At 40.9% G+C, this 20,612-nt stretch overlaps 1 long non-coding RNA gene across 1 annotated transcript; it reads right to left on the reverse strand.

Annotated features, from left to right (window-relative positions):
* Positions 1-105: 105 nt before the first annotated feature.
* On the reverse strand, positions 106-6,242 carry LOC115184292 (uncharacterized). The gene is made up of 3 exons (XR_003874263.1): positions 5,873-6,242; positions 1,357-1,509; positions 106-389 (listed from the first exon to the last, which is right to left on the reverse strand). It is a non-coding gene; the product is annotated as an uncharacterized LOC115184292 (long non-coding RNA).
* Positions 6,243-20,612: the final 14,370 nt, after the last annotated feature.

Here is a 20,612-nt window from a genome sequence, read left to right on the forward strand (position 1 = left end):
ATTTCGAAGTTGTTCCAAACTTCAAATTTCGTGTGTTTAAGGTTAAGATTGGACAATAACTCCGAAATGTTCAATTTAGGGTAAAGTTCAGACATGAACTTCGAATGGTTAAAGTAAAGTTAAGGTTTGGGATAGGCTTAAAACAAAAATATCAGAAACAACATCCACGTCATCTCCCCACTTGCACAGACATGGATGGAAGTTGAATACTGAATTTATAACGGGTGACCTGGCTGGATAAGCGTGTGTGTGTGCACGTGTACGTGTACGTGTGTGGTATGATGATCAGAGAGAAGCAGTCTCTAACCTCGAGGTGTGCATTTCAACTGGACACAATGCATCCGTTCCAAAAACTGAGCGTGCTTGTTCATTGTCAGAATGCCATAGATCTAACAAACAAGACATGAAGTGCATAAGTAAATACATAATACATTCTATCGATCAAGGAAACATAATGGTCACTCATATGGGCAGACTTGATAATTCTACCTAAATATTACAGTCAAAACACACACACACGCAGATTGAAACAGATTGATAGCAGACAGCGATTTGAGACATTCGATCTAAATCTTATTTTGTGTGTTGGTTTTTGGACGGGTATTGACCCGCACATGCGTAAACCGCTTGTTCACATTCATGAAATGTACCAGTATGTAAACTTGATATAAATACAGGTATGATGCAGAAACCCAGAACGGGGTTTTGTCCTTGAGGCTGTGGTCGCATCTAACCGCAGTCTCGAGGGCACCATGTGTCCGTATACGGGCGGGACAGCCTACCTTTATCACCTTAATCTATCAGGAGAAAATACATGTGCTTTTAAATTAGGCTACTTTATTTTGGCCTCCAAGGTTTAAGACGTTTAACCTCATTAAGTTCATTAAGCAGATCGATATCTACAGATTTGACTAATTCGATTTTTTGGTCCTGCTTTTAAAGTCGGTGTGTCTAGTTTCAGAAGACTATTTCCGTCCCCATATCTGCAGATGGAAATGTCAACTCGCGCGCACTCACTGACACAACACGCTTAGAATTATAAATCAGAACTGACTTGGAATATATTAAATTACCATTTAGACCATACAATATCGGTTAAATTAAAATAATAAATTATGTTGTCGGTCTAAACTATATGGTTTGTTATATAAACATTTCTAAATATATAGGCCTAATATTGTACTTAATAAAATAAACGCACTATAGACCTAGAGTGAGATACAGCTGACTGAATGAAGAAACACATGGCAGAATAATAGTTTGAAAACTACACGTGCATTTGAAACAGGTTTTAAAAGCACCAACTCAGGACAGGTGCGACGACGACCCGGGCCGGTTCCCGGTGTTTTTCAGTACCTGGTGTGAAAGCCTCGCGCTGAATGGTGTTCTGTGTGGGGGGCTGGGGACTGGTGCGACTGTGGTGGGGGACCGGGAGCAGGGAGGACTCGAAGGGACTGTCCGGTAGCCGGGGCTCTGAGCTCGGCTGGGCGCGCTCTTCCGAACCCGGGTCTGGAGGAAAGAAACACCGGGTCACAACCAGAGACATGGGAACTTCCAAAGCACACCGACACGCATGACATAGCTTACTGCATAAATACAATACAATCACAAAGAGCGGAATAAAGTCGCACAGAATACAGCCTACACAGATTACCCGGATGGAACAAAACGCACAGAAATTAAAACATGAACATTATAAAATTAATTCTCAGTGATGAGGAGGAAAACCAGCAGGCGTAGAGGTGTGATGCAGAATAAAAGGTCAGACCTAGAAAGAGAGATCCACAGACATGCGACAGAAGAATGGAGGAATATACATTATTATAAGTACAATTATACAACAATTTAGCAAATATAAAATCTGCAAACATCCCATAGCGCTCGTTGAATGAATACTTCACCAAATACAGAAGTGAACAGATATTATCTATAACCTCTCTATATCATTTAGCCTACAACTCAGAAATAGAGCAATAATTTTGAATTCCAATTTCAACTCTTAGAAAAGTAAAATATTAAAGATTGATGAGAATAGACTAAAAGAATATAGACTAAAAGAAAATCTAGAATCACTTCACCTGCGAGCAGCATAAAAATAATATCTAAATATAACAATTATCTATATCGTGAAATATCATATGAATCTATTCAATTATCATATTAAAACTTTTTCAAACAAACAATAATATTAAATGAAACTAGTTATTTGCAATACATAAAACAAGTGTCTATCAATTTGTTCAAATTGCCGGTGGTTCATTCCCGCGCTAGTCTGAGGCTCGTGCACTACAGGTCTCAGGGTTCAAAGGGGTTCGTTATTGGAAAGAGAAAATAGGTTACAATATCCACCTGAGTAAGTTCTGAATCTCAGAACCGAAACCTCTCCGCTCTCAGTGCGTCTTGCTGCCAGCCAGAGCACAGCTCACCACAGACAAGAGATTTCACAGCGCCTAGCGCCCCCTCTCTGCAGCACTCACCTACAAACACTGACCCATACCCGGACTAATTCTCTCCAGTAAACCGGGGACCAGTCCTCCCTCTCCGGACTCATTCTCTGAACCGTCCCGGCCGGGAGACATGCAGTCTGTTTGGAGATCATTGTACCGCTGAACTCTGTTTGGATAGGTTCTTAACATTATCACTTTCCAATAGGCCTGCGGGCTGACAAAATCTAAAACTATAGCCTAGGGATCTAACACGTTTTTTATTGTTGCTTTGTCTGACATGTTTCTATGCCTATTATTCACTCAATGTCTGGAGAATGAGTTAGGCTCCATAATAACATGAACCTCACCTGGATACACACAGTCGCTTCTCTCAGTCTCTCAGTCTTTCAATCTCTACCACACCAGAATGCTTGGCTAATCAGGAGAGGAAATGTAATATTCTGTCTCAATTGTTTATACTTCATAGACGTGGAGGTCATTGTATTCAATGACATTATTTGTTATTTGTTTTGTAATTCAGTGTGCTGTGGTAATATATAATATTGAATCGGTGTCAGACCACAGACCGACATAAAGCAAATAGCCTGTAACGCTTTTGAGGGCAAAAAGGCTATATGCATTTTACGCTTTTTAAAATAGGCCATTTTTTAAACAATTTTTTTGTAACCTTTATTTAACCAGGAAAAGCCCATTGAGACCCAGAGTCTCTTTTTTTCAAGGGAGACCTGGCCAAGAAGGCAGCAACAATCAATACATTACAGAATTAATATATACAACAATACAATTCAACTCAACAACATGATCCAGCCTAAAAAAAGGCATTTACACTCCTCTGTAACAGAGTCTCCCATCAACATACAGAGATATGTAGACAAAAGGGCTACGAAAAAAACTACAATTGCACTGGTCTGTGTGTGTCCATAATGTGAACACAGAGCAGAAGGGTCTCCTCTCTCTCTCTTTTTCTCTCTCTCGAGCCGGCCGGTGGGTGCTGGGCCGAGCGCCCCGGTAACCTAGAGAACTGCGAAAGAGCCGTGAAGCACGCGCCCCAAAGCGCCGGTATAGCCCCCCACGCCAATAAGCCAGTCAGCGCGAGGCTTCCAGCAAACAGAGAGAGAAAAGAGAGGAGATAAAGGAGGGCTGGAGAAATATACAAGTACAGTAAATTAGCCCTGAGGAGCGAGGCTGTCAAAAAGAGGAGACTGTGTGTGTGTGTGTGTGTGTGTGTGTGTGTGTGTGCGTGCGTGTGCGTGTGTTTCTGTCTACACGCCCAAAACCAATTTAAACCGCCTGAGAGAAACTCATACCACACATCTCATAGTGAAAGATACAAATTCTGGCCTTCAAAGAAATGATATGGACCAGAGACTGCTGTGTGAATAGGAGATGAAAAAGTTGAATTTAACTTGGCCGATATATTTGAGAATCTGACTGATTCCTAAATGTAAAACAAAGTAGGGTATTGGTCTGGGGGTCCAACCTGGTCTCAGAGCATGTATTATTATTCTGTAGTAAATCTGAGGCACTCCACTTAGTATGATATGTTATGTTGCAAATGGTTTTAATTTCTGGATGTCCATCATCCATTTCTTATGATATGTTATGAATTACAAGTGTCCTACAATGTGTTACGAATCTGCAAAACATACAGTAAGTTATGATTTTGCAAAATGTATGATATGTTACAAATTCCAATTTGTTGTGGCTAAAGTTAGCTAGGTGGCTAATGCTAACATTAGCTAGCTGGCTAGCGTTAGGTAGGCTAGGGGTTAGGGTTAGAGGTTAAGGTTAAGATTAGGAGTTAGGCTAAAGGGTTAAGGTTAGGGGATGGGTTAGCTACAGGGTTAAGGTTAGGTTTAGGGTTAGGAAAAGAGTTAGCTGACATGCCAAGGATTTGCAAAGTAGCTAAAAATTATTAAGTAGTAGGAAAGTTGCTAATTAGCTAAAATGCTAAAGCTGTCCATGATGAGATTGGAACACGCAACCTTTTTGTTAGACATTTACATTATACGCCCACCCATCCACACTAACCACCTTTCATTTTTTCCTTAAGTAACCAACGGTCTTATGTAACTATACCAAACATAACACATCATACTCATTTGAGTGTCCTGGATTTACATCTACTATGTTATGTCTAGTCTATGATACCAGACTGGGTGGTCAGACCAACCTTAAGCCTCACTTCAAGTCATGGACCTCCTTGCTCCAGGATGACATTTAGGTCAAGATCCACGTTCAATGGCAGTAACTTCAACTTCAGAAAGAAGCAAGGCTATAGATCAAACATTGACATTGTTAATGTCAATATTTGTTTCCCCTAATCATGTGAGCAATAATGTGAGCAATGACAGGCCTGTCTAATTCAGAAAAGCCACATGCTACACACAGACAGACATTTAGAGAGACAGTCAGAAATACAAACAGACAGACAAACGACAGACAGTGTGACAGACAGACAGACAGACAGTGTGACAGACAGTGTGACAGAGGACATTTACGGTTGGTCACCTGCTGTACTAGTGTTTATAAAACAATATGTTTTATTTTGTAGGCATATAATCACACTGTTTGTTCTAAACTAGGAGAAACCTACCTGTTGGGATAAATGATGTCAACATAAATCATTTGAAATTAAACTAAGGCTGCCTGCATGTTCTTCTGCAACTTGCAGTCAGATTTATTTCAATAATATAAAATCGTCTCATGAAAAACTCTCATATGTAAGATGTCTGTACTATAGGCCCAGGGCTAATATTCACCCAGCACACGGACCAACAAGGGTTTTACCAATTCAACTATTCCCGTATAGCCGGGAATAAATGGCGAGGTATTAGTCTGACACACTCACTCACACACGTACAACAAACTATGTGTTTTGTTTTATAACTATTGCAAAGGCATCAAACATGATGTCCACATAAAGCTGAATTTATACACAATAATGTCCTTTATAACAGTGGAGATAATAAGAGCCTTGATGTCAGCCCTCCTCTACTCTCAGCCTGTCTGACTGTCTGTCTGTGTTCTTCACTCAGCTCCATTAGTGCCCAATACTGCCTATGTCTCCCACTTCATTGTCTGACTGAGAGGCATCCATTTCCATGACAACCACAAAGAATATGATACCTTCCTTCAGCAAATTAAATTCAAATTCGGTTCCATCTGCCCTCGGTGACACCAAACACACACACCGAGGTTCCCGAGCTCACGAGTTTGCCAAATCAACAGGTCATCATGCAGGAGAAAGTTAAAGACAGCGCTCGTGTTTTAACAATATAACAAACCGGTGTGCAGGGGAACCTACAACTAATTATGTTTCTCTATGAGACCAATAGTCTAGTAGCCTAATGTAATAATTAATTAAGTGGTCTTTAGAAATGAGAGAAAGTCATTAATTCCCAGAAGTAAAGACAGTAACTTACTTGTTTGCTGTAGCGGTTCCGTCTTTACATGTGTTATTAACCCAACATAAAGTCTCCTGTATAGATCCAGAATAATTACAAAAATTACCAAAGCTGCTGAAAAGTAACACGCATATTTGCAGAACTTGTTGAGGATGAAGCGACAGAAGAAAAAAAAGTTATTCTTTCTTTTTGTTTTTCCTTTTAATTATTCTAAAGGAAAGTAGGCTAGAATATAGTCCGATGTGTGTTTTAAAAGTGTGTTTCAGAGTGATCCTGTGTATGTGCCAGTGATGATGCGCGCAGATGTAAAGCCGTAGTGCGGGATTGTTTATGCGCGCGGTCTGAGGGAGAAAGTCTAATACAGCATTTATGTGAGTCTGCCTCCTCATAGAGCGCCTGGTATGCGCTACGTCAATGTGACGCCATGGGAGAGGTGACGTCACTCACTGTAGAGCTCCCTCGGCCCGGCCTCGCCGTACAGTACTAGACACATAAGCCCCGCACGCTGTGTGCCAGAAAAAGAGCGAGAGGGAGAGAGAGAGAGACCGATGGTTGAGTGAGAGCGAGTTGATCTTATGATTTCACGACTGAATAGTTCCAGAAATGCCCAGGCGAGGGCGAGCAAGTGCCTACTGTACATGTAGTTAATTTCCATTACATTCTGGTAGTTGCACATTCATTTCCGGGAACTGAAACCGTTTTTTTATTAAGCATTTTCCACCATAATAGTTTATATATAATCTATTAATTTGTCATTTTTGTATTTAATTTTTTATACCTTATTTTACCAGGTAAGATGACTGAGAACACATTCTCATTTACAGCAAGGACCTGGGGAATAGTTACAGCGGAAAGGAGAGGGGAAGAATGAGCCAACTGTTCATAACAGTCTGTAAATAGGCTACTCCATTATGTAGGCCTATCAAACTATTTCAGCTCTTTAAACCAGACCACCCTGCCACACCACATCATCAGCCACATATGTCAAGTGGGTATCATTTTTTAAGAATAATAATTTTCCTCTTATGAAGTGCAAATAACTGAGCATTAAACAAATTAAATCAGTAACCTAATGAACATCAGCATGCAAATGGTTTTTGTTGTTTGATGTGACAAATAGTCAAGAGCTCCAACAGAGCCCACTGATGATGATACATTTGATGAGTACAGCAAACATTGGATACACCTGTTTGCATTTAACTTCACACACAATGGAAACCTTGTTTTACCTATCCAATCTAGTCAGTGTTGACCTAATAGGAAAGTGGGAGTGTGTGGGGGGGGGGGGGGGGGGGGCTTCCCAGTCACCAGAGATTCTCAAACAATCCCCCAGGCCTATTGATATATAGAGATATAGAGATAAATAGAGATAACTTGAACATGATTGCCCTCTCCCCTCCACATTCCACTTCTTCACCCCTCCAACTCTTCTCTCCACGTTCCACCTCTCCTCCACATTCTACCTCTTCACCTTGCTTCCTCACCTTTCCTCAACATGTCTTTTCCACCTGACCCTTCTACCTTTCCTCCTCACCACGTCTCCTCCTCAACCCTCCAACTCTCCTCCACACCTCTCCAACACTCCTTCACACCTCTCCACCTCACCCCTCCACCTCTCCTCCTTACCCTCCAACTTACCTCCTCACCTCTCCAACACTCCCCCACACCTCTCCACCTCACCCCTCCACCTCTCCTCCTTACCCTCCAACTTACCTCCCCACCTCTCCCCCACACTTCTCCATCTCTGTTCTCCAATTGCCTTTTCCATGCCTCTCCACTCGCGTTCTCTGTTCTGATATCTGTTTCATTAACCTCAAGTCTGTCAGGCTTTTAACAACCTGTGAAACAACAGCCTGTTAAAAACATGTCCAAGTTCACTTCAATACATGTTACACTGTACTTACAGGAATAATTACACTGTAATAAGGACACAGTAATGTAATGTGTTACCTACAGTTTTTATTGGCGCTGATCATTTAATAAAACAATAGCCTAGCCTACTGTACAAATACTGTATAATGATTTTGTGTGAGCCTTCCCATGAAAGAGCCAGGTCTGTGTGTGCGTAGTGGTTATTCTAGACTAGAGTCTCGGCGCAGCCATCAAACTCAACAATAAACGAGGCAGCTGGAGCCACTGAGAACAGTAAATCAACGACAGCCAATCACTAGACGCGTATTTCTTGGCCACGTTCTGATCCTGGCCAATGATCAGCCCCCGGAGGCGGGGTCAGGGCTTGACGCACTGAAGCGCGTGATTGACGCAAGCGCTGTAGCTAAATTTAGACCCTGGCGCTGCGGCTGTGTGAGATAGCAGAGGGCCCAATTCATTGTGCCGGGGCGAGACCGACTATTTTAGAGATGTGATTGTGATCCAGCCAAGCCAAATATAGTCGTGGACAGGTATTTTTAGCGGAAAGCGTGTCCCTGCTTCTACTTGTCAGAGGGCAACCTGTCGATATCCCTGACCTGGCTACTACGGTACTTGGGTACCTAGAAGCGATTGAGATAGGCTGGCTAACTAAATTAGCCGTGTAGGAAACTAATGTTGGCGAGTTAATAAAGCCGGGGATAGTTTTACAGTCAGGTGACCGTCGGGCTGAAAGAGAAAGTAGATGGTTTATCAGAGTCGTGCTGTGCGCAACCGGAGAGCATTAGTCAGTTCTCTCCAGTCCAGTTTACGGGTTTATATCCAAACGGGAGGAGAATTTGGAGAGACGGGGAATATCTCACTAGACCCGAGGATAACCCCTTTCCGGCAGGTTTGCGAAAGTGAAGGCTTGTGAGTTTCTGTAGCTACAGCGCTAGTTAGCTTTCAGCTAACATAAACTAGGCTACGTATGAAGGCAACATCCGTTGTATTGGGGATACAATTTATGTAAACCTCAAATGGAGTAAACTGGAATAACACGCAATTTAAGCAAGCTTCACATGTGGAGTAAAAAAACAACCGCAATTATTAACATGACGATGGAATAGAACTGCCCTCATTTGGCAAGGCATCGGAGCGCAGAGGTGGAGATCGCGGGGGAATCCCCCGCTCTCGGCTTGAAATCCCTCTAACACAAGTACCCGAGCGCGCGCTGGACGCAGCGAACCTGTGTGATCCGACGCGCGTGCGCGGGGATAGCCTCTTCGGGGTTGGCCTACACCGGCCAAACCCGAACGATGCTGGGCCAATTGTGTGCTGCCCTATGGGACTCCCAATCACGGCCGGTTGTGATACAGCCTGGATTCGAACCAGGGTGTCTGTAATGACGCCTCAAGCACTGAGATGCAGTGCCTTAGACCGCTGCCCACTTCGGGAGCCCCATATAAAAAAGGACGTAATGGTTGACTATCTGTGAATGTATCTAATAATAACACATACTGTACCTACTGACCCACACACTGACTTGCTCCTCCAAAGCAACGTTTCCAATAAAGCATGCAGCGTCAGATCCCTTGCTCTGAGACCATCTGCATGTTGCAGAATGACGACAGAACACTGAGCCAAATAATTCCTGTTGCTGCATCCATAGGGCCACTCAATGTAGGCTATGCAATGCACTGACCTGGGCATTTTAGACCAACCATAGGTCTACACTTGTATGCCACAATTATAGTCTCAACACAGTCTCTAAACATGTGAAGGCAGTGTTTATTTTAGCCAAAACGTAGACCACATATTAATTCATTATTTAGACAAGGTCTAATCACAGCCATATAATATTATTGGAGATAGGTCTGGATTTATTAGTTTCATGTGCACTGCTCTGTAATGTTAATTATGACAAATTAATAGGAACTTTCTGTCAATTATGGATATAGGCCTATGTGGGAAACAGGTAGGCCATACACAGCGTGACTAAATCACAACAGTGGAAAATCAGTAGGAGTATTGATCTACTGTTGTGATTTAGACCTCGTCTTATTGATGAATTAATTAAATAATCAATAAGAGGTCTAAATGTGGAATATGTTTATTTCTGCCCCCCACCCATTCTCACCCACACATGTACCCCTCACCCTGATCTGGGGGTTCCCTCTGTGGAGCTAACAGACCTGTGTGTGTGTTTGTTTGGCCGCTGCATCTGCTGCTCTGACCTCATAGTTGTGACGTATTAGCCCATGTTTCCTTTCTGGTTGTAGGCCTCATCCTGCCATATTAGCCTGCTATTCTCTTCCAACAGACAAACGGAAGAGATTAGGATTATAGTCCAGCCTTGACGACAGATTATAACTCTGCCATCATGACAGACGTGTGTGTATGTAATCGTCTGTATCTCCACGGCATAGGAGGTGTGTGTGTTCTTTCTGAAATATACACACAAATGTATGCACACACACACACACCTGTTACATATAATTCCATACACACCTTCATGGTAGATTTGCATTGAATGCCCAACACTGAAACAGCGAGGAATACCTGGACCTAACGCTGTCTCTGACTGACTGACTGACCCACATCATCATCCCCTCTGACCCCCATCTCAGTCTGTCTTAGGTTGTACTGTGGTATACAATAGCACTGTGCCACTGTCTCTATTCCAAACTGCTGTTAGTCCATGTCTAGTCTCTAGTCCAAAAACTGTTCCTAGATTTATCTAGTCTCAAATCCAAATACTGTTCCAAGGCTTATCTAGTCTCAAATCCAAATACTGTTCCTAGGCTTATCTAGTCTCTATTCCAAACTGCTGTTAGTCCATGTCTAGTCTTAAATCCAAATACTGTTCCTAGGCTTATCTAGTCCCAAGTCCAAATACTGTTCATTGGCTTATCTAGTCTCAAGTCCAAATACTGTTCCTGGCTTATCTAGTCCCAAGTCCAAACACTGTTCCTAGGCTTATCTTGTCTAGTCTAACTATTGTTTCTAGGCTTATCTTGTCTCTAGTCCAAATACTGTTCTCAGGCTTATCTTGCCTCTAGTCCAAATACTGTTCTTAGGCTTATCTGGTCTCAAGTCCAAATACTGATCCCAGGCTTATCTTGTCTCTAGTCCAAATACTGATCCCAGGCTTATCTTGTCTCTAGTCCAAATACTGTTCCGAGGCTTATCTTTTCTCTAGTCCAGTAGTCCACTACTATCAGTATCTAGTCTGTGACCATGGACACTCTCTAGTTGTCTATGTAACATTTAGTAGTCTATGGTCTGGTAGTCTCCAGCCTTGCTTTGGTAGTCTATGGTCTGGTAGGCTCCAGCCTTGCCCCGGTAGTCTATGGTCTGGCAGCTCCAGCCTTGCTTTGGTAGTCTATGTTCTGGTAGTCTCCAGCCTTGCTTTGGTAGTCAGTCTATGTTCTGGTAGCCTCCAGCCTTACTTTGGTGTTCTATGGTCTGGTAGGCTCCTGCCTTGGTAGTCTATGGTCTGGTAGTCTCCAGCCTTGCCTTGGTAGTCTATGGTCTGGTGTTCTCCAGCCTTGCCTTGGTAGTCTATGGTCTGGTAGTCTCCAGCCTTGCCTTGGTAGTCTATGGTCTGGTAGTCTCCAGCCTTGGTAGTCTATGGTCTGGTAGTCTCCAGCCTTGCCTTGGTAGTCTATGGTCTGGTAGTCTCCAGCCTTGGTAGTCTATGGTCTGGTAGTCTCCAGCCTTGCCTTGGTAGTCTATGGTCTGGTAGTCTCCAGCCTTGGTAGTCTATGGTCTGGTAGTCTCCAGCCTTGCATTGGTAGTCTATGGTCTGGTAATCTCCAGCCTTGGTAGTCTATGGTCTAGTAGTCTCCAGCCTTGCCTTGGTAGACTATTGTCTGGTAGTCTCCAGACTTGCTTTGGGGAACTAAGAGTTGTGCTGGGCTGACACTATTGAATAAGAGGAATGGATGAACAGAGACAGAGAGGAACAGAGGAAGGCTTTTATCTGTGTGTCACTAAATCTCTTCCTACGTCAGAGGGGTGTCACTGGTGTAATGGCAGGCTACTGAATGGGAGCATTCTTCCCCTTTGCCCAGTCGTCACACACACACACACACACATACACGCACGCACGCACGCACGCATGCACGCACACGCACGCACGCATGCACACATGTTTGCAAGTATGCACATGCACTCTCCCAGTTACACCGGGAGATTCCCTGGGGTAGTCTCCTCGTGGAGTAACACATACTCTATAGCCCCACCCATACTCTCCCAAGTGGCTCAGCGGTCTAAGGCACTGTGTCTCACTGCTGGAGCCGTCACTACAGACCCTGGTTCGATTCCAGGCTGTATCACAACCGGCCGTGATTGGGAGTCCCATAGGGCGGTGCGCAGTTGTCCAGGTTTGGCCCGGGGTATGCCGTCATTGTAAATAAGAATTTGTTCTTAACTGACTTGCCTAGTTAAATACCTTTTAAAAAATAAAAGGCTGTCTATATCCACTATAAGCAGTGATTCCTCTAGACAGAGTTCACTGTTTGGTAGTTATTCAGTAGTGTGGAAGAGCAGGTCAGGACACCAGAAACACTGGGTCTTCTGAAGTATGTGTGGGCCTACTGACCTTTCATATTACTACAGGTTCAACTCTGACATCATCATCCAGGTGATCTGACTCTAGTCTGTAGTTTTCCTTTGCTATGCATGTGTGGGTGGATATGAGTGTGACCGTTTGTGTGTGTGTGTGTATATGAGAGATTTACTGCCTCTGTAACTCTGTAATTAGCGTTTATACGGTGCGCAACACCTTTACTGTAATCTGACTCACCTGCGGTGGTGGTGGTGTTGAACGGAGGCCGATCTGGCACCGTGCAGGCGTGGGTGGCATCAACATTCTACAGCCATGCTGCTACTGCTGCGGCTACTGCTGCTGATGTTACTTGTGTTCCACAACGTAGCTGGGGCGGGTTGGGTGGGGTTACCTGTGTGTCCGGTGGGTGATTGGCAGGTGATCTGTGTGTTGAGGAGGGTTAGGGAGGGGGTTCACAGGTCCTGATCTGGGCCTCGTTTCCCAGAGCCTTCGTAGCGTTAAGATCATCGTTAGAGCCTTCTTACTATGTATATTTAGTAACCCAGGTGTTTCCCAGAGCCTTTGCTAGTAACGTGTAGAGCAGCCAAAGTGCATCGTTAGATCTCTGCTAAACATAGAATCAAGATGTTTAGGCTATCTGTTTGACTGTGACTGCAGATAACTTCAAAACAAAGTTTACTACAAATACAAAAGTTGCTGAAGTATTTTTAATTGTGAAGGATGAAATGAGTGAATGATAAAATTATGCTTCAAATGAAAACCGAGATGACTGCATTAAAATATACATGGGTCTACAGTATATAGGCTATTTCCATCGTATTGAAATCTATTTAATGTTCAATCAATTTAATTCTAATTTGCGACTGGGCTGTCTGTAATTTTTGACTCAATGTGTTTCATGATGTGTGACAACTTTTTTGAAAATGTATTTTATTTTTTATTTCACCTTTATTTGGTTGAGAACAAGTTCTCATTTACAACTGCGACCTGGACAAGATAAAGCAAAGCAGTGTGACACAAACAACAACACTGAGTTACACATGGAATAAACAAGCGTACAGTCAATAACACAATAGAAAAAAGAAAGTCTATATCCAGTGTGTGCAAATGGCGTGAGGAGGTAGGCAATAAATAGGCCATAGTAGCGAAATAATTACAATTTAGCAGATTAATAACACTGGAGTGATAAATGAGCAGATGATGATGTGCAAGTAGAGATACTGGTGTGCAAAACAGCAGAAAAGTAAATAAAAACAATATGTGGATGAGGTAGGTAGATTGGGTGGGCTACTTACAGATGGACTATGTACAGCTGCAGCGATCGGTTAGCTGCTCAGATAGCTGATGTTTAAAGTTAGTGAGGGAAATATAAGTCTCCAGCTTCAGCGATTTTTGCAATTCGTTCCAGTCACAGCATTGCAACTTGTGTGCAATGCTGTGCCCAATCTGTTATTTAGTGCTTTATTATTGGGGAAGCATAATAAGCCGCCTCAATAGCCTATTTCCAGCCATAGGTGGTAATATCTCTCTAGGAGCTGATCCGTCGTCAGTATTGTGGAATAATTCTGTTAAGGTAAGAGAGCAGAGCTGCTTTTCTGTCGATCCTATCAGTATGGTCTAACGACATGCTTAGCGAACGTTCTCTATTCGTGCTTGTTTGGGGAATCATTGTAATGCTTTAGTTACATTTCACCTGGGTAATGAGGCCCACTGGGCACAGACGTCAGTTCAACATGTCGTTTTCATTTCCATTTGGTTGAGTTGTCAACTAACGTGAATTCAACGTGAAATCAACGAAAAATGTAACCAAGTTATTGGATTTAGGTTAAAAAAGTTGGTTGAAAATAAGATGAAAGTCCATGACGTTGATGACTTTTTTTCCAAATCCAATCCGTTTTCCTTGTTGATTCAACGTCGTCACATTAAATGTTTTGGTTAAAATGACATGGAAAAAACGTTGATTCAACAATTTTTTTCCCAGTGGCCTGTTCTATATTTTTTTGTGGTCCACTTAAAGGATTGCTGTAAATTGTGAGCTAGTCTTTTTCTTTTTCCTATTGCCATTATTCCCCCCCACGTTCATTTCATAACCTAAGCTTTTCTGTATTCTGAAAATATATTTAGCAAAGGGGCCATTTGAGTTTTCAATATTGGTCAGGTATATCAGGAGAGCATCTGCAAATAAGTTTAGTTTATATTCATGTTTACCTGTTACATTTGAGTCCTGTCTAATTATTTTTGCAAGCCATTCAATTGACAGTGCAAACAGCAGGGGAGAGAGAGGACATCCCTGTCTTTTGCCCCTTTCTAAAGCAATTTCATCAGATAATGTATTATTCGTGTATATTTTGCTTTAGGATATTTATACAATATTTTTTATTAAATGTATTATTTCAGCTGGAATGTTGAAAGCTTCCAAAGTTTTGAATATAAAAGGCCATTCAAGACTATGCCTTTTCGGCATCAACAGCCATTATTGATAAATCTATATGTTGTTTTTTGCATATTGTATTAAACTGAAACATGTTCTTGTATTTGTAAGTGTCTATCTTTAATAAACCCTGTTTGATTGATATGTATCATGTCTGGTAAGACTTTTGCCATTCTATTGCTTATAAGCTTTGTTATTATTTTATTGTCACAATTTATTCAACTTATGGGTCTATAATCAGCAGGGGACTCTCCAGATTTTCCTGGTTTTAATATAACTGAAATAACTGTTTTATACATGGAACTAGGAAGTAATGATTGAAGTGATGTGTGTAACTAGGGGGGCTACTTTGTCCCAAAATGTTGAATAGAATTCTATCTATTCCTGGTGCTTTTCTCCTTGTGAATGTTTTAACAGGATCTAATATTTCTTCTTGGGTGATCTCTGTTTTTAGTGATTATTTTTTTGTCTGCTGATAATTGTTTCAGAGTTGTTGAGTCTAAGAAGGCTTCAGGATCCATCCCACTGTTTAATTCTGATTTATATTCCTTTTCATAGAAACATTTCAAATTCACATTAATCACATTGTTGTTTCTAATGACCGCTTTCGTATCTTTTAAAATTATAACTGGTTTAGCATGTATTCGGTTTGTGAGGGCTACGAGATATTTACCAGGTTTATTTGCCATTAAGTAGTATGCTTTATTTGAGTTTAACCTGTAGTTGTTGGCTCTCTTCAGAAGTAAAACCCAGTGGGCGGTTCTGTTCTCGCTGTATTCTCATAATGAGCTGACAGGCACCAGCATGTCAACCCTGCCCACAGCCTCTTCCTGCCCTGCAGCATGTTCAGTGCTTTCTAGGGAACTGTTGTGTAATCAAGCACCCTGGTGAGATTCAGGATAACAGTGTAGTAGAACATGCAGTGTATGGTAAACAGGTTAGTGAGGCTGACAGTGCAGGAACAGTGTAATCAGTTACTGAGGTTTCAGTATGATATGTCCTAGGTGGAATGCCACTGTTATGGTTAATAAAGGCCCTAAATTTGACTAAACCTTGTGACCTGGCAATGGAACATCATGTGAGATGAACAATTACAGTAGTGCAGTAGAACATGCATGTTAGACAGTTATGACCTACTAGTACAATAGAAGATGTGTATGTTAGACAGGTCATTAAGGCTTTTGTGTGATGTTACTAGTGTAATACAACACAGGTGTTCACACTGTGTCTATGCAGCCTGATCACTAGAAATAGACTTTGATTTCGGACATTTTGAAAAGTGCTCACAAAAAAAGCAGAAAAACAATTGCCGAGCACTCTGTGCCTATGCAGACCACTGAGTCACCGCAGTTCACAATGCTGTGAGAATACTTGATGATACTTAATGAAAAAAATGTTTAACCGTAATTTAACTCGGCAAGTCAGTTAAGAACAAATTCGTATTTACAATGACGGCCTACCAGGGAACAGTTAGACCCAACTGCCTTGTTCAGGGGCAGAACGACAGATTTTTACCTTGTCAGCTCAGGGATTCGATCCAGCAACCTTTTGGTTACTGGCCCAACACTCTAACCACTAGGCTACCTGCCGCCCCAAACTTGATGGTAATGGGGAGTTGTTTTTAAAGATTTTGTTTTAAGCCTTCCCCAACCATAGCCCTAACCTTAACCACTCGGAATGAATGTTTAAACGCTTAACCTTTGAGCTGTTTCTCTTTTAACTCTGTAACCACGCGGAAATAAGATGTAAAAAATAGACGTTCATCCATAATAAGTCAAATTTACAAGGGAAACTTGTTGGTCTATGTGTGGTACAGTAAGATTTTGTGTGGGTGTGTGTATATATTTTTGATGTAGCCGATAGTGTGTGAGTCACTCTGTGATAGACAATCATCTGAAGGTCAGTTTCTAGGAGTGTCAATGTCAGAAATGGGGACTTGTGGGTGTGTGATGACATGGCTGCTGCGATATCCGTTGTGAAATAATGATAGCTCTCTTTGTTATCATTAGATGATTCAACATATCAAATGACATGTGTATCACAGTAGGGTTAAAGGTCACTACCTTCAGGCCTGGACATGGGCCCTGTCCGAATACTCTGAAACATCCTATCATCCCTTCCTTCCATTATCCCTAACCTGAAAAGTAAGAGTTCAACTCACTGGCGTAGCGCAGTTTCTCTGGACCCCCACAAAGTCGGTATTAGCCCCTCAGTATAGACTACCGATCACTGTCCATGGTTCTGAAATTGCGACATCTATGCGGCAGCCTATCCATAATATCTGATTATGTGGTGCAAATGCTTGCAGCCAACTATAGCTTTGCTTTACTGGATACAAGGTTATTTTTATTTGGTCGTCATTGTCTCATGCTAAGCCTAATGTTTATGTTTCACAAAGCGATAGGCCGACAGTGTCGCAATACTGTGATTTAGAATGCTGGATGCAATAATGTAGGTCCTATTTACTAGTTTACAATACTGGCTGCAATAATGTAGGCCTATTTATTAGTTCAGAATGTTGGTTGCAATAATGTAGGCCTATTTACTAGTTTAGAGTGCTGGCTGTAATAATCTAGACCTATTAGCTAGTTCAGAATGCTGGCTACAATAATGAAGGCCTATTTACTAGTTCAGAATGCTGGCTTCAATAATGTAGGCCTATTTACTAGTTCAGAATGCTGGCTGCAATAATGTAGGCCTATTTACTAGTTTAGAGTGCTGGCTGTAATAATGTAGACGTATTAACTAGTTCAGAATGCTGGCTACAATAATGAAAGCCTATTTACTAGTTCAGAATGCTGGCTTCAATAATGTATGCCTATTTACTAGTTTAGAATTCTGGCTGCAATATGGTAGACCTATTTACTAGTTCATAATGCTGGCTGCAATAATGTAGACCTATTTACTAGTTTAGAATACTGGCTGCAATAATGTAGACCTATTTACTAGTTTAGAATGCTGCAATAATGTGGACCTATTTAACGGTTCAGAATGCTGGCTGCAATAATGTAGGCCTATTTACTAGTTTAGAATACTGCAATAATGTAGACCTATTTACTAGTTCAGAATGCTGGCTGAAATAATGTAGACCTATTTACTAGTTCAGAATGTTTGCTGCAATAATGTAGGCCTATTTACTAGTTTAGTTTGCTGGCTGCAATAATGTAGACCTATTTACTAGTTTAGAACAATGCAATAATGTTGACCTATTTACTCGTTCAGAATTCTTGCTGCAATAATGTAGGCCTATTTACTAGTTTAGAGTGCTGGCTGCAATAATGTAGACCTATTTACTAGTTTAGAATAATGCAATAATGTAGACCTATTTACTAGTTCAGAATTCTGGCTGAAATAATGTAGACCTATTTACTAGTTCAGAATGCTTGCTGCAATAATGTAGGCATATTTACTAGTTTAGAGTGCTGGCTGCAATAATGTAGACCTATTTACTAGTTTAGAATAATGCAATTATGTAGACCTATTTACTAGTTCAGAGTTCTGGCTGCAATAATGTAGACCTATTTACTAGTTTAGAATTCTGGCTGCAATAATGTAGACCTATTTACTAGTTCAAAATGCTAGCTGCAATAATGTAGACCTATTTACTAGTTCAGAATGCTGGCTGCAATAATGTAGGCCTATTTACTAGTTTAGAGTGCTGGCTGTAATAATGTAGACCTACTAACTAGTTTAGAATGCTGGCTACAATAATGAAAGCCTATATACTAGTTCAGAATGCTGGCTTCAATAATGTATGCCTATTTACTAGTTCAGAATGCTGGCTGCAATAATGTAGACCTATTTACTGGTTTAGAATGCTGGCTGCATTTATGTAGGCCTATTTACTAGTTTAGAATACAGCAATAATGTAGACCTAATTACTAGTTTAGAATGTTAGCTGCAGTGATTTAGGTTCTATTTACTAGTTTAGAATGCTGGCTGCAATAATGTAGACCTATTTACTAGTTCAGAATGCTATCTGCAATAATGTAGACCTATTTACTAGTTCAGAATGCTGGCTGCAATAATGTAGACATATTTACAAGTTCAGAATGCTGGCTGAAATAATGTAGGCCTTTTTACTAGTTTAGATTGCCGGCTGCAATAATGTAGGCCTATTTACTAGTTCAGAATGCTGGCTTCAATAATGTATACCTATTTACTAGTTTAGAATTATGGCTGCAATAATGTAGACCTATTTACTAGTTCAGAATGATGGCAGCAATAATGCAGACCTATTTACTAGTTTAGAATACTGGCTGCAATAATGTAGACCTATTTAAAGGTTCAGAATGCTGGCTGCAATAATGTAGGCCTATTTACTAGTTTAGAATACTGCAATAATGTAGACCTATTTACTAGTTCAGAATGCTGGCTGAAATAATGTAGACCTATTTACTAGTTCAGAATGCTTGCTGCAATAATTTAGGCCTATTTACTAGTTTAGTTTGCTGGCTGCAATAATGTAGGCCTATTTACTAGTTTAGAATAATGCAATAATGTAGACCTATTTACTAGTTCAGAATGCTGGCTGAAATAATGTAGACCTATTTACTAGTTCAGAATTCTTGCTGCAATAATGTAGGCCTATTTACTAGTTTAGAGTGCTGGCTGCAATAATGTAGGCCTATTTACTAGTTTAGAATAATGCAATAATGTAGACCTATTTACTAGTTCAGATTTCTGGCTGAAATAATGTAGACCTATTTACTAGTTCAGAATGCTTGCTGCAATAATGAAGGCCTATTTACTAGTTTAGAGTGCTGGCTGCAATAATGTAGGCCTATTTACTAGTTTACAATAATGCAATTATGTTGACCTATTTACTAGTTCAGAGTTCTGGCTGCAATAATGTAGACCTATTTACTAGTTCAAAATGCTGGCTGCAATAATGTAGACCTATTTACTAGTTTAGAATACTGGCTGCAATAATGTAGACCTATTTACTAGTTCAGAATGCTGGCTGCAATAATGTAGGCCTATTTACTAGTTTAGAATGCTGCAATAATGTGGACCTATTTAACGGTTCAGAATGCTGGCTGCAATAATGTAGGCCAATTTACTAGTTTAGAAAACTGCAATAATATAGACCTATTTACTAGTTCAGAATGATGGCTGAAATAATGTAGACCTATTTACAAGTTCAGAATGCTTGCTGCAATAATGTAGGCCTATTTACTAGTTTAGAGTGCTGGCGGCAATAATGTAGGCCTATTTACTAGTTTAGAATAATGCAATTATATAGACCTATTTACTAGTTCAGAGTGCTGGCTGCAATAATGTAGACCTATTTACTAGTTTAGAATCCTGGCTGCAAAAAATGTAGACCTATTTACTAGTTCAGAATGCTCGCTGCAATAATGTAGACCTATTTACTAGTTCAGAATGCTGGCTGCAATAATGTAAATCTATTTACTAGTTCAGAATGCTAGCTGAAATAATGTAGACCTATTTAATAGTTCAGAATGCTGGCTGCAATAATGTAGGCCTATTTACTAGTTTAGAGTGCTGGCTGCAATAATGTAGACCTACTAACTAGTTTAGAATGCTCGCTACAATAATGAAAGCCTATATACTAGTTCAGAACGCTGGCTTCAATAATGTATGCCTATTTACTAGTTCAGAATGCTGGCTGCAATAATGTAGACCTATTTACTAGTTCAGAATGCTGGCTGGAATAATGTTGACCTATTTACTAGTTTAGAATACTGCAATAATGTAGCCCTATTTACTGGTTTAGAATGCTGGCTGCAATTATGTAGGCCTATTTACTAGTTTAGAATACAGCAATAATGTAGACCAATTTACTAGTTTAGAATGCTAGCTGCAGTGATTTAGATTCTATTTACTAGTTTAGAATGCTGGCTGCAATAATGTAGACCTATTTACTAGTTCAGAATGCTGTC

Source organism: Salmo trutta, unplaced genomic scaffold (assembly GCF_901001165.1).
Source record: "Salmo trutta unplaced genomic scaffold, fSalTru1.1, whole genome shotgun sequence".
Classification (NCBI taxonomy): Eukaryota; Metazoa; Chordata; class Actinopteri; order Salmoniformes; family Salmonidae; genus Salmo; species Salmo trutta.